This window comes from Ursus arctos, unplaced genomic scaffold, assembly GCF_023065955.2.
Source record: "Ursus arctos isolate Adak ecotype North America unplaced genomic scaffold, UrsArc2.0 scaffold_19, whole genome shotgun sequence".
Lineage (NCBI taxonomy): Eukaryota > Metazoa > Chordata > Mammalia > Carnivora > Ursidae > Ursus > Ursus arctos.
This window is the reverse complement of record NW_026622863.1, coordinates 478,199-491,309: the sequence shown is the minus strand read 5'-3', so window position 1 is coordinate 491,309 and position 13,111 is coordinate 478,199.

Sequence of the window (13,111 nt, the reverse complement as noted above, 5' to 3'; positions counted from 1 at the left end):
AGAAGAGAAACAGCCCCCTCCATCCACACTGGGAGGCAGCAGGGTTCCAAGATGGGAGGGTGTGTCAGCTGTGTCCTGACCCTGCCACCAAGTCATGGATGACCAGGTCCCAGTTTCAGTGGCAGAAAGCCTCAGACCATTCTGGGTTCCATTCAGGGGTGAAGCCAAGGGAATTGGTTAGGATCCCAGCGGGGCCAGAAGGCACAAAGAGTCAGCTGAGACGAATGGGAGGGAGTCTGTGCACAGCACCAGGACAGCAGTGGTAGGCCCAGGAAGCAGCTCTGGGCCAGGGCAGGGCAAGGGGCCTGAGGGGCCGGCAGTGCAGGAAGGCTCCCTGTTTGGAGCCGTTGCCTTAGCAAGGATGCAGCCCCTCCCAGAGCATGTGAATAAGAGAGGGAGCCGAGGTGCCAGGCCCCCACCGCTACCCTCCACCCTTTCCCCTCTGCCCTTTCTCCTTGCGCCAGCAGGAAACAGGGAGCAGTCAGGGTGCAGCCTACAGAGGATGTCCTCCTGGACTAGAGGAAAACAGGAGGCTGTGGGCCTGGGGCCTGGCCAGTAGGCAGACTCAGCTGGGCACGTGCGGGTGTTGGGGGAGGGGCTGCTGGGAGAGGTGGGGTCAGCACGGGGTCACCAGCTCAGCTGTCATGATGTAGTGACTGATACCAGTCAGAGCCTCACCTCTGCCTGGGCCTGAGCTGGCCGGTGAGACTCCATCCTGGGACTTTTGTTGACCTTTGGCTTTTCCTTGCGTTGCTGAGCTGGTGGTGTGGGAGCCAGGAGCAGCTGGTGACCACTCCGCCACCACGTGGGCTGGGACTACCTGGGAATGAGCTGACACAAAGGAAATGGGCCCGAGAAATCACACTAGGAGTTGCTAGCTCTGCGTCCTGAGCTAAGACTGGCCTGCTAAGGGAACCACAAGTCCCCTCTCTATGCAGACCAGTGGTGGGGGGTTTCCATCACTTGCCACCCAAAGATTCTGGCCCAGAGGGACGGCAAATACTCCCATTTCACAGAGAAGAAAAGCAAGGCTCGGAACAGTTAAGTGACTTGCCCAGGGTCACACAACTGTCCAGTAGCGGAAGCAGGACCTCCCGGCCCCATGCAATTCCAGGATTTATGTCTTTCGCTACAATACCTTCCATCAAGGGTTATGACACATCTGGCTCTGGGCTTCCAGGGAGGGAACTAGGACAGGGCAGCCACAAATCCTGCCAGCTGTCATGGAGACCTGCGAGCCGCACTCTCGTTCATGACAGAACAGGACTTGGGTTTTCTCAGCAATCAGAACCAGAAAGTGTGGACCAAGGATGCCACGGCAGGAGACACCCTGGGATTGACTCACTTCAGAAATTCTCTCCGCCCCCCCCCCCCCCCAGTTTCTGGAGTGGCCCCCTTGTCAGAGGATGGATTTGGGATTTGCAGACAGCGAATGTGCTTTCAGCGGTCGGCTCACTGGTCCACAGTCAGACTGGACACCTGGCTGCTGCTCCCAATAGCTGTGTGACCTTGGACAAGTCGCCTCCTTGTCTGCCACCTGCGAGTGTGACAGCTTTAAGTCATGGCCCTAATTCCTTGGCAACCTCCTTCTCCTAGAACCTGGGAAGGCTTAGGGTCCTATGTGACCCTCTAAGGCTTGGTCTTGAAAATGCCACTGTCCTGCCTCCTTACTGAAGACGCTGGCTCTTGGGACCCAGCAGCCACGCTGTAAAGAAGCCGAAGCAGTCCCTGCAGCCGAGGCCCCAGCTGGCGGGCCGCGTGCGTGTGACCCCACGAGAGGGGCTCCCGCAGCCTGGCCAGACCCTGACTATACCCTCAGGAGAGGGCCTGAGCCAGTCCCGCCAGCTGGTCCTCCCCTGTCTTCCTGACCCACAGAGGTGGTGTGAACTCGTCCATGTGTGCTGTTGCTCTAAAGCCACCAAGTTTGGGGATATTTGTTACGCAGCAGAACACGGATAGACACTCTTCAGAGGGCTCTTGTGAGGACGGAATGGGTGGTGCCCATGGCCTGGCACAAAATACTGGTTGGGTAAATGAATATCAGTTTTGCAAAGGAGCATGGCTTTTCTTTCTTGTTCTGAAGGAGGATTGTGCCAAAGCTCCATCTCTTCGATTTTAAACTTGCCCCTGCCCTGCTGGCCATCTGCCTCCCCCCGAGAGCCCAGGCTGGGCCTCCCAGGCAAGGACTCTGGGTCAGTGTCACCCCCCCCCCAGGATCTGCCCCCACACTCTCAGAGTCAGCCGCCCGCTGGGGGGGAGTAGGAACAGGGGCAGCTGGGCATCAAGGCTGTTCTTTCTTCCGTGGCGGAGGGGAAGCGCAGGCAGGCGGCTGTGACTAAGTACTTGTAATTGGTGCGGGGGCGGAAGCCGGGCTGTCAGACGTGAGCAGCGGCCTTTGGCACAGGGGGGCCGTGGGCGAGACCGGCTTCCTTGTTCCCCATCCCTCGCCCCCCCTCCCTCTGCCACTGCACTGCTGTCTGCTCCTGAGCAAGGGACACCCGGAACCCTTCCTCCCATCAAGGTCTCCAGCGGCTGCGGAGCCTCGTGAACGAGGACGCCAACGTCCCGGGTCCTCACCAAGCCTGACTCAAGCCTCACTGCGCTGAATTCCCACACCCCCCGAGGCTGGCCTCTTGGGAGCACCATTTCCCACGAGGGGAACAAGCTCAGAGAAATGAAGCCACTTGGCCTAGTAAGCGCAGCTGGCGGGGAGTGCAGACTGGGGGAGCGTGTCCAGAGTGGGGCCCTGCAGCCCAGTTCTAAGCACTCAGAGCCAGAGCCAGAGCCACCAGGGCTCGGATGGGTACGTGTGTGCGCGTCCGCACGGGGCGGGGGGGCGTCTTTGTCCTCAGCTCCTTTATGGAAGCCACTTTCTGACCGGTCCGTCCCACTTGGGCAGGCCACTCACAGCCTCCTTTTCTTTCTCTCTCCTGAAGCTACGCAGAGCTGGCCAGACCCAGCTGTGTGGGCTGATGGCCGTGGTCGTGTCAGCCCTGGCACCCTGCTCGCAGCAGACACTCAGTGTTGACCAGAACATTCCTGAGAACAGGAGGTGTGCAAACACTAGACTAGAGAAACTTTCTCCAGCCCGGGCGGGGAGGGACAGAGCAGCCATGCAACGTAGGAGGCAGGGGATGGGCAGAAAGGGCCCACAGGGGTCAGGGTGGGGCCTCCTGTGGCCAGGACGGGGGACACGGGCCAGAGGCAATGTCACTCAGTGCTCCGTTTGGACCAAGCTGGATGGGGACCCCTTGAGCATGGCAGGCATGAGATGAGGGGCAGGGCCTTGTGGGGTCAGACACTCCCAAATGCTGAGGGGGGCTCGGGCATGGCCCTGGGGGGGGCACATTTCTCACTCATTCATCCGGTGCTTGCTGAGGACCCAGCACAGCTCATGCCCAGCACCCATCTGCAAGATGGGGGTGGTGGTCCTCACTCAGAGGGGGCCTGAGGTCAGCCGTGCTGGTGGTCCCAAGGTGGCCACTCCCCCTGCCCCCCAGGGAAGTGGGAATTCGACTGCCCTGCCGCTGGCTTCTTCCAGGTGCTCGCAGGCTCTCCTGGCCACAAGGGCCTGAAAAGCCCCCCCTGCTGAATTCCCAGCTGTGTGCTGGGCCTGGCGCCCATGGCCGACCTCGGATGCCTGTCTGGGCCTCACTTGGGACCGGCTTCACAGACGGTGACTGGCCAGTGGCTCATGGTGACACCCGAGGTGGGAGCACCCAGGAGGCAACAGCATTAGTTTGGATAGCAGAGCCCGCTGCTGGCCCTGAGCCCCAAACCCACTAATGTAGCAGCTGGCGGCGTGCTGGGGCCACAGACAAAGGGAAGGAAATAGGACAGCGCCTGCCAGGAGAGAAGCAGCATGCTCCGAGGGGCCCTAGAATGCTGCCCTGAGGACCCAGGCTCCGCCCTCGGGTCCTCCACCTGGTAGCGCAGCATTTATTGAACGCCTGCTGTGTGCCAACCCCTAGAGCATAGCAGGTTAGCGTGTACGCAGCTGACACGGGCAGGCCAGCCTGCTGATGTGCCCTGGGTGGCTGAACCAGGTCAGGAGCCGCCTGAGCTCCTTCTAGCCTTGTCGCCGTGACCGCGGCCCTGCCTCCAAACCTGCTGCCTCCTCTGTCATGCCTACCGAGGGGGGGTCTGGGCCATGGGACACAGATCCTAGGGGTCAGCCGAGGCTCATCCTCCCCTCTTGCATGGTAAAAAGGCCCGAGTTTTCAGCAGGGCACATGGTGGTCCTGATAAAGACTACATTTCTCTTGGTGCTAGCTGTGGCCATCTGACTACAAGTTAGCTGGTAGTGTGAGGGTGAGTGGTTTGTGTTTCAGGGCGTGAATCTCCTGCCCCTTTCCTTCCTGTTGCTTGGATTGAGACGCAATGACTGGGAGTCAGCAGCCCTCTTGCACCACAGATGAACTTGGAAGTAGAAACCATGCAGCGTAGATCAAGAAGATAGAAGGGCCCAGGTCCTGGACACGGTCCTGCAATGACCACCTGTGAATTTCTTGAAGGTGAGAGGGATACAAACTTTAATTATCCATACAACAGGGTCTAAAACACTTAGCACTTGCATCAGATAAGTTTCTGGAAAGTGTCTGCTATCATTGCCATGGGGGTTGTTGTAGGGAAAACCTCAGAAGCGGGCTCAGCCTTGGTGACCCCGGAAGGCCTCCCTGAGGAGGTGGGATGCAGGTGGAGACCTGACAAGTGGGAACAGGTGAGTCACTTCTAGGGCAGACAGTGACTTCTCAGAGCCTCTAGCTGGGAGTGTTGTCTCTTGTGTAGGACCAACAGAAGCTTCCTCTTGGCTCCTGAGTTCTCCGTGAATTCTTTGCTTGGTGGTCAGACCCTGCCTCAGGTGCACCGGGCATGTCTTCAGGTATGCCCCGCCCCACTGTCTTGTCTTCCTCTGCTCCTGGGTCTTGGACCTCATTACTGAACATAAACATTTTTTCTTCTTCTAACAAAGGCAATTTGTGCTCTTTGTAGAAAAATTAGAAAACCCAAGTAAGCAAAAATAATTTAAAAAATCACCAGCTCAGGGGCACCTGGGTGGCGCAGTCGTTAAGCATCTGCCTTCGGCTCAGGACGTGATCCCGGTGTTCTGGGATCAAGCCCCACATCAGACTCCTCCGCTAGGGGCCTGCTTCTTCCTCTCCCACTCCCCCTGCTTGTGTTCCCTCTCTCACTGGCTCTCTCTCTCTCTGTCAAATAAATAAATAAAATCTTTAAAAAAAAAAAAATTACCAGCTCATCCACGCACATGGCAGCTGTGTGAACACCTTGATGCATTCCCGCCCAGAGTTGTCCCTGAATATTCACACACTTATTTTGTAACAGAGGAAAACCGTCGTTGGCGTGAGTGCTGGGGGAGGACTGCCCAGCCACACGCTTCATGCTCCCTGGTGCCCTCGGTTCCTCAGCCGCTAGAGAGGAGGCGCTGGGACCCCCCGTGCTGCACACGGTTTCCATAAGTTGCTGGAGGATGGAGTGTGTGGGGAACAACGGGGCCTTTAGCCGAGGGATGGGGAGAACTGGGGAGGGCTCCCGGGGGCTCCCCAAGAAGAAGGGAAGGAGAGGACAGGCCAGCCACAGAGGCTGGCTGGACACGGCACAGGGACCCCAGCTCGCCCCTACTTTTCCCAGCCTTGGGAACTGTGGGGTCTTCCCACGTCAGCATCACTCTGATGGCCCGAAACATCTCTCCTAGGTAAGCCCATCCTCCATCACGGGAGTCCTCTACCCCGTATCGGAGGCTGCGATTGGTCATCACGAGCGACCCTGGAGCAAAGACGCGGAGTGAGCCCGCCAACCTCCTCTCCCAGATGCTTCCGCACGACCCCGCGGCCCCCGCCGGCGGTGGACAGGTGGATCGTCCTCCCTCCGCTCGCGGGGTGTCGTGCACACGGCAGCGAAGCCTCACAGAGGTCCGTGCTCAACGCTGGAGCAGGCACAGCGGAGGGAGTCTGCGGCCCGAGCCACGTGCGGCGAGTGACTCAGGCACGACGCGCTCTCGCTCGGCTCCCGCGGAGGCCCCGCCCGTGGGCAGCAAGCGCGCGCCTGCGCAGTGAGGGCCGGCCTCGGGGGGCAAGGGGCAGAACGCCAGCTCGCTCAAGCCGCGGGCTCCGGGAGGGGCCGGGCAGGGCCGGGGCCCCTGGAGGCCGCGTGGCGCCGCCGTCGGGGTGGCGTGGCCGGCGGGGCCTGCGGCTCTGGCCCCTGGATGCCCCGCGTACTGCGCACCGGCAGAGCGGACGCTGCGAGCGGCTCCGTGGACGGCTCCCGGCACACGGCGGGCGCTGAGCGGCACGGTGAGATGGCCGGCGCGGACCCCCGGCCTTCCACGCGCTCGCTGCCCCCCCCCCCCCCGCCTCGGGAAGCGCTGCCGCCCCGTCGTTCCAACTGAGAGCAAGGAGGCGCTGGGCCGGACCTCCCCGGGTCGGCTCGCAGCCGACACCCCTCGGCTCACCCCTGAGGGCCGGTCAGCGTGCCTTCAGAAGGTGAAGCGGGGAGGCCGGGAGGCACCGCGGGGGGGGGGGGGGGCTCGCTGGCAGCGGCCCGGGTCTCTCCGGCGGACCGAGCTTCAGAGACAGGGCCTCCCGCACGCAGCGCGCCGTCTCTACTGCCGGGCCGGCGCTGACGGGCCACCTGGACGCGGCCGGCAGCCGCATCGCGCACACCTGCGAGCAAGCCCGCGGGGCAGCGGGCGGCGGACGCAGCTCAGCAGCCGGTAAGGGGCCCGCGCAGCCCGGAGTCGTGGAAGAGCCGGCGTGCGGCCTCGGGGCAGTTACACCAAGGACCTGCGCGACCCTGAGGAAGACCGGGCAGGAAGGCCGACAGGAGGGCGTGACGCGTTCACGCGAAGTGCGGGGAAGGAGGTATGCGGGCTGGGAGCACGAGCCGTGTCCTGTTCTGGGCAGTGGTGTGTATTTGCGTGCGGAGGTCACGTCTAAGGGAGCGAGGTGCCTCTCCCCGACGGCCGCGGCCTGGGGCGGGGGGCCTGGCCGACGCGCCCCACCGCGCCCCGCCCCGCCCCGCCGAGGCCCTCTCGGCCAGGTCGTTGCACCGCGGAGCCCGGCCCGCAGAGCCCGAACAGGAGTCGAGGCCCAAACCCTCCCCTGGGACCTGGGGAGAGCCGGCGGTGGGTGCTTCTGGGGACTTTCCTTCCAGGATACCCTCCCCGCTCATGCTCCGTGACAGCGCGTGGGGGCAGCGGGGCCAGTCCTGGGCTCAGAAAGGGTCCCCTTTCTCCACATCCTCAAAATGCTCCTTATTTCTAGTTTATTTCTGGTGCTGACCATCCGACCAGGTGCGAGCCGGTACCTCACTGGTTTGATTGGTGGCTCCTTGTTGTCTGCTGACGTTGAGCACCTCTTCCCGCGCCTGTCGGGCCTCCGTGGATCTTCTCTGGAGGAATTTCTATTCAGGTCCTTTGTCCCTTTTTAAATTGCATTGTTTGTTGTCTTGCCGTTCAGTCGTGTGAGTACTTTATATATTTTGTACATTACCCCTCATCAGATAGATGGTTTGCAAATATGTTCCCCCTTCTGTAGGTTGTTGTTTTAATTTTGTTAACTGTTTCTTCGCTGTGCAGGAGGTGTTTAGCTGCATGTGGTCCCACTGTTTATGTTTGCTCTTATTGCCGGGGCTTTTGATGTCAGATCCAAAAAATTGTTGCCAAGATTGATGTCAAGGAGATTTTCTCCTCTGTTTTCTTCTAGGAATTCTTTGGTGTCAGCTCTTACATTCAAGTATTTAATCCATTTTGAGTTAATTTTTGTGTGCAGCGTGACATGTGGACCAGTTTCATTCTCCTGTGCGTAGCTGTGCAGCGTTCCCAAGACCATTTATGGAAGAGACTGCCCTGTCCCCATTGCGCTCCCTTGTCAAACACTAGTTGCCTGTATATACACGGGTTTATTGCTGGGCTCTTCGTTCTGTTGCACCCATCTGTGTGTCTTCATGCCCATACCACACAGGTTGATGACTAGCGCTGTGTTTGTAGCACAGTTTGAACTCAGGACGTGTGGTTCTTCCAGCTTTCTTCTCCTTAGGGGTTGCTGTGGCTATTCAGGACCTTTCCCGGTTCCTTATGAATTTTATTTATTTTTTAAAAGATTTTATTTATTTGACAGAGAGGGGGACAGCGAGAGAGGGAACACAAGCAGTGGGAGTGGGAGAGGGAGAAGCAGGCTCCCCGCAGAGCAGGGAGCCCGATGTAGGACTCGATCCTGGGACCCTGATATCATGACCTGAGCCGAAGGCAGACGCCCAACCAATTGAGCTGCCCAGGGTACCCCTCCATATGAATTTTAGGATTGCTTTTTCTGTGTTTGTGAAAAATGTCATTGGGGTTTGATAGGAACGCATTGAATCTGTAGATGGCTTGTGTAGGATGGACATTTGAACAATATTACTTCTTCTAAACAATGAACGTGGAATGTATTTCCATTTCTTCATGTCTTCTATTACTTTCATCAACATCTCATAGTTTTCAGTGATAGCACGGCACCCAGCGATGTCACCCCTAGTTCCCAGAACTTGTCAATGAGGATATTACATTACCTACAACAAAGAGATCCAGGTGGGCCCAATCAAATCATTCAAGCCCTTAGAAAACACAGCTGGAGGTGGGGGGAATTGAGTGAGACTCGAAGCATGAGGAGGAATCCACACATGGTTCCTGGCTTGAACGTGAAGGGGAAAGGTGACAAGGTGGCTTTCAGGAGTGGAAGGCTCCTGGCCAATAGCCAGCAAAGAAATGGGACCTCACCCAACAGCCATGGGGAGCTGAACTTTGCAAATAACCTGACTGCCCCTGGAAGTCGGTTCTTCCCTAGGCCCCTGATTTTTCATCTGTCAAACCAGGAGCAGGACCTATTTCCAGAGTGGTGACAGAATAAAGTGCTATTTTCAGCCTCTACAGGTGTGGTCATTTTGATGGCAGCTGTAGAAAAGGAATACGTGTACCTTTACAATCATCTTGATTTTTTTTTTTTTAAGTAGGCTCCACACCAAGCACAGAGCTTCACGCAGGGCTTGAACTCACAGCCTTAAGATGAAGACCTGAGCTGAGATTGAGGGTCCGTCACTTAGCTGACTGAGCCACTCAGGGAACCCACAATCATTCTGATTTTCAATTCCTATGAATTTATTACTTCTTCAAAACAAAAAAATCAAACACAAAAATCAAAATTAAGAAATCCCTGTTGAGGGCTGTTAGGGCCCCACGGGCTGCCACTCTGGGACCCAGCCTAGCGCTGGGACCGCCATTCACTAGCTGGGACCACTTGGGCAAATCACTCAGCCTGCTCCATGGTGACTTCATGCTCTGGCGGGAGCAAGCCAGCCTCCGGCGGCCTTGCAGGTTGTGCAAACATTAGGGAGATGATGGGGCATAACACTTACAGCAGGGCCCAGGATCCGTTGGCTGCAGAAAAAGGTAAAATCACATGAGGTCTGGCCAGTAGCATCTGGGAACGAATAACAACTCGTCACATGATATCTTCAGCCCTTAGGGCCCCTGAACTTTCTGCCATTGGGTTATGGGAGGTTCTGGTTCCTTCCAGGAACTCTGCACCCACCATAGCCTGGGGGGGGGGGCATCTTCCACTCCCCAGAACCAGAGCCCAGCCAGCCAGATGGGGAGGCTTTCAGTGGCAGTAAGCCAAACACACACTGGCTTAAGGGGGCAGGGCAATTTTATAATTAATGTACTAATTTAATATTGATTAAAACGTAGCTGGGCCAGTTTTAGATCAGTGTTTGCTCTAACGTTTTGAAGAGGCTGTTCCATTGTCCCTGGCTTCCATTGTTGTGGTTGAGAAGTCTGCTGTCAGCCGAACTGTTCCTTCACAAACATACGTCTCTGGATCTGTGGGTCTGCGTGTTTCATTTCCCAGGGACCTGAGAATTATGATGGATTAGCTCTTCGAAATCTTGCCTTTCTTCTATCGTTATCTTCTTCTGGAACGCCTGTTAAGAAGATTTTTGTTTATTTGTTTGAGAGAGCAAGAGAGAGCATGAGTGAGGAGGAGAGGCAGAGGTGGAGAGAGAAGCAGGCTCCCCACTGAGCAGGGAGCCCGACGTGGGGCTCAAACCCAGGACCCTGGGATCCTGACCTGAGCCAACAACAGACGCTTCACCGACTGAGCCTCCCAGGTGCCCTAGCCTTTAATTTTCTTAAATTCTTTGTAGTTTAGATCTCCTTTTGATGTCCATAGCTACTGCTCATAAGAACCCATATTATTTATTTCTCACATGTGAGGGTCTTGGAGGGGCTCACCCACATACATCCATCATGGGCACTTAGGTTGCTTCCATACTGTCGTTATTGTGAATAGTGCTGCTGTGGATGTAGATGTACAAATATGTCTTTGAGACCCTGCTTTAAAGCCTTTTGGGTTTATACCCAGAAGTGGAATTTCTGGGTCATGTGGTAGTTCTATTTTTAATTTTTTGAGGAACTTCCATATAGTTTTTCAGAGCAGCTGCATCATTTTACGTTCTTGCCAACGGTGCACAGGGTTCCAATTTCTCCATACCCTTACCAACATTTGTTGTTTTCTGCTTTCTTGATAGTAGCCATCCTAATGAGTGTGAGGTGGTGTCTTATTGTGGTTGTGATATGCATTTCCCTGATGATTACTGATATTGAATATCTTTTCATGTGCTTATTGGCCATTTGTATGTTTTATTTGGAGAAATGTCTATTCAGGTCCTTTGCCCATTTTTGAATCAGGTTGCTTTGGTTTTTTTTTTTAAGTTTTTTTGTTGTTGAGTTTTAGGGGTTCTTTATATATGCTGGATATCGATCTCTTATCAAATATGTGATTTGCCAACATTTTCTCCTCTTCTGGGGTTGCCTTTTTTACCCTGTTGTCAGTGTCTTTGATGCACAACATTTTTTAATTGTCATGAGTCTAGTTTTTCTATTTTTTCTTTTTTTGCCTGTGTCTGTGGTGTCATATCCAGAAATCATTGCCAAATCTAATGTTGTGAAGCTTTCCCGATGTTTTTTCCTAAGAGTTTGATAGTCGTAGGTTTTATATTTACATCTTAGATCCACTTTGAGTTAATCTTTGTATATGGTAGTTGGAAAGGATCCAATTTCATTCTCTCGCATGTCACCGTTCAATTTTCTCGGCACCGTTTGTTGAAAAGACTGTCCTTTCCCCCATTGAATGGTCTTGGCACCTTCGACAAAAGTCAGTTGGCCACATGTGTGAGGATTTATTTCTGGGTTCTCAATTCTATGCCCTTGGTCTATGTGTCTGTCTTTATAAGTAAGTTGTTAAGTCAAGAGGTGTTAGTTTTTTTCTCCTTTCTCAAGATTGTTTTGGCTGTTTGGATTTGGCAGATTCCATAAGAATTTTAGGATGAATTTTTCTATTCGGAAAAAAAAAAAAAAAAAAAGTCCTGGGGCACTTAGGTGGCGCAGTTGGTAAGCGTCTGCCTTCAGCTCAGGACGTGATCCCAGCGTTCTGGGATCGACCCCACATCAGGCTTCTCTGCTAGGAGCCTGCTTCTTCCTCTCCCACTCCCCCTGCTTGTGTTCCCTCTATCGCTGGCTGTTTCTCTCTGTCAAATTAATAAATAAAATCTTAAAAAAAAAAAAAAAAGTCCTTGGAATCTCGGTAGGGATTGCCCTGAATCTGTGATCACTTTGGGTAGGGCGGTGCTCACACTGAACAAGTCTTGCAATCCATGAACGTGGGATGTGTTTCCTTTGATTTATGTCTTTAAAAAAATTTTTTCAGCAATGGTTTGCCGTCTCCATTGTACAACTCTTTTACCACCTTGGTTAAGTGAATTCCTAAGTATTGTTTATGCTATTGTAAATAAAATTATTTTTGTAATTTCCCTTCAGATTTTCCTCGTTACTGCATAGAATCACAACTGATTTCCGGCATTGATGTTGTATCCTGCTACTTGGCTGAATTCATTTATTCGTTCTAACAGCCAGAAATACATTTTCTCATCTTCGACTTGCCAGATCCAAGGGTTAAATTTTACCCCGTGTCCTCAATTACTGTGAGGTGGAGTGCAGCGAATCCATTCTCCTGCTTGTCAAAATGCTTTCCTCATCTGTCTCCAGCTTCCTGACCTCCCTTGACTCGGCCCTGGTATTCTGGCTTTCTGCCTCTATCTCTTTGCCTACGTCTCCTCTGCTCACTTCTCTGGTATTGGTGTCTGACTCTTTGGCTTTCTGGCACCGTGCCCTTGGCAACACCTGTGCTGTGATGACTTCCACATCTGGGATGAGAACAGCCCCTCTCATGTTGCTGCCTGGCCCTTTGCTAAGTGCTGTCTGTACATACTATCTCATTTAGTCCATTCCTCAAACTCTGGGAAGAGTATGTTTTTGGCACTATTTTCAAAAGAGGAAACTGACTCAGTAAGGTTAAAGTTCTTGTCCAGGCCCTCACAGCTTGTAAACGCTAAAGCTGAGGTTTGAACCCAGGCCTGGGTGACTCACAAGCTGTTTTTACAGTCACTCTGGTTTGCTGCCTCTGCGCTGCAGCTCAGAGGGCCGCGTTTCTCCGTGTGCCCCTCCGACCGCTAATGGATGCATGTGGGTAGGCACTTCAGGCTGATCGCGCAATCTGGTCTGTAACACAGTGGTACACTATTTTGCGTTTTGCCTTATACCCAGTCTTCAAAATTGTGAATATTCTTGTCTCTTGCTGTCTTTCGCTGCACGCTCTCTCTTATTCCTGAGGCCACCTAGAGTGCTGCCCAGCTCTGTCTGCACCTCCACCATTGCCAAGTCACCGCTGGCCCCTCAGTCGTCTCCCACTGCTGGTCTCTCCTCAGACTCCAGGCATGCGCTCCAGTCTCCACGGATCCAGTAGACGTGCAGAGGTGCACACATGGGCACACCCGCAGACACACCCATGCTCACCCACCTGCACATACGCACTTCACATGTCACCTACTTGGGGACTGTCCAGTTGACTTGAGTCTTTTTTTCCCCAAATACTAGTCATGGCCTGTTTCACTAATTTTATGATCCACCCCTGGGTCTCAAACCACAATTTGTAAAAGAAGAGGCTGTCTTAAGATATCCAGGGCTATCACAGGGAGGCTTGTAACTGTGAACGGGTTGTGA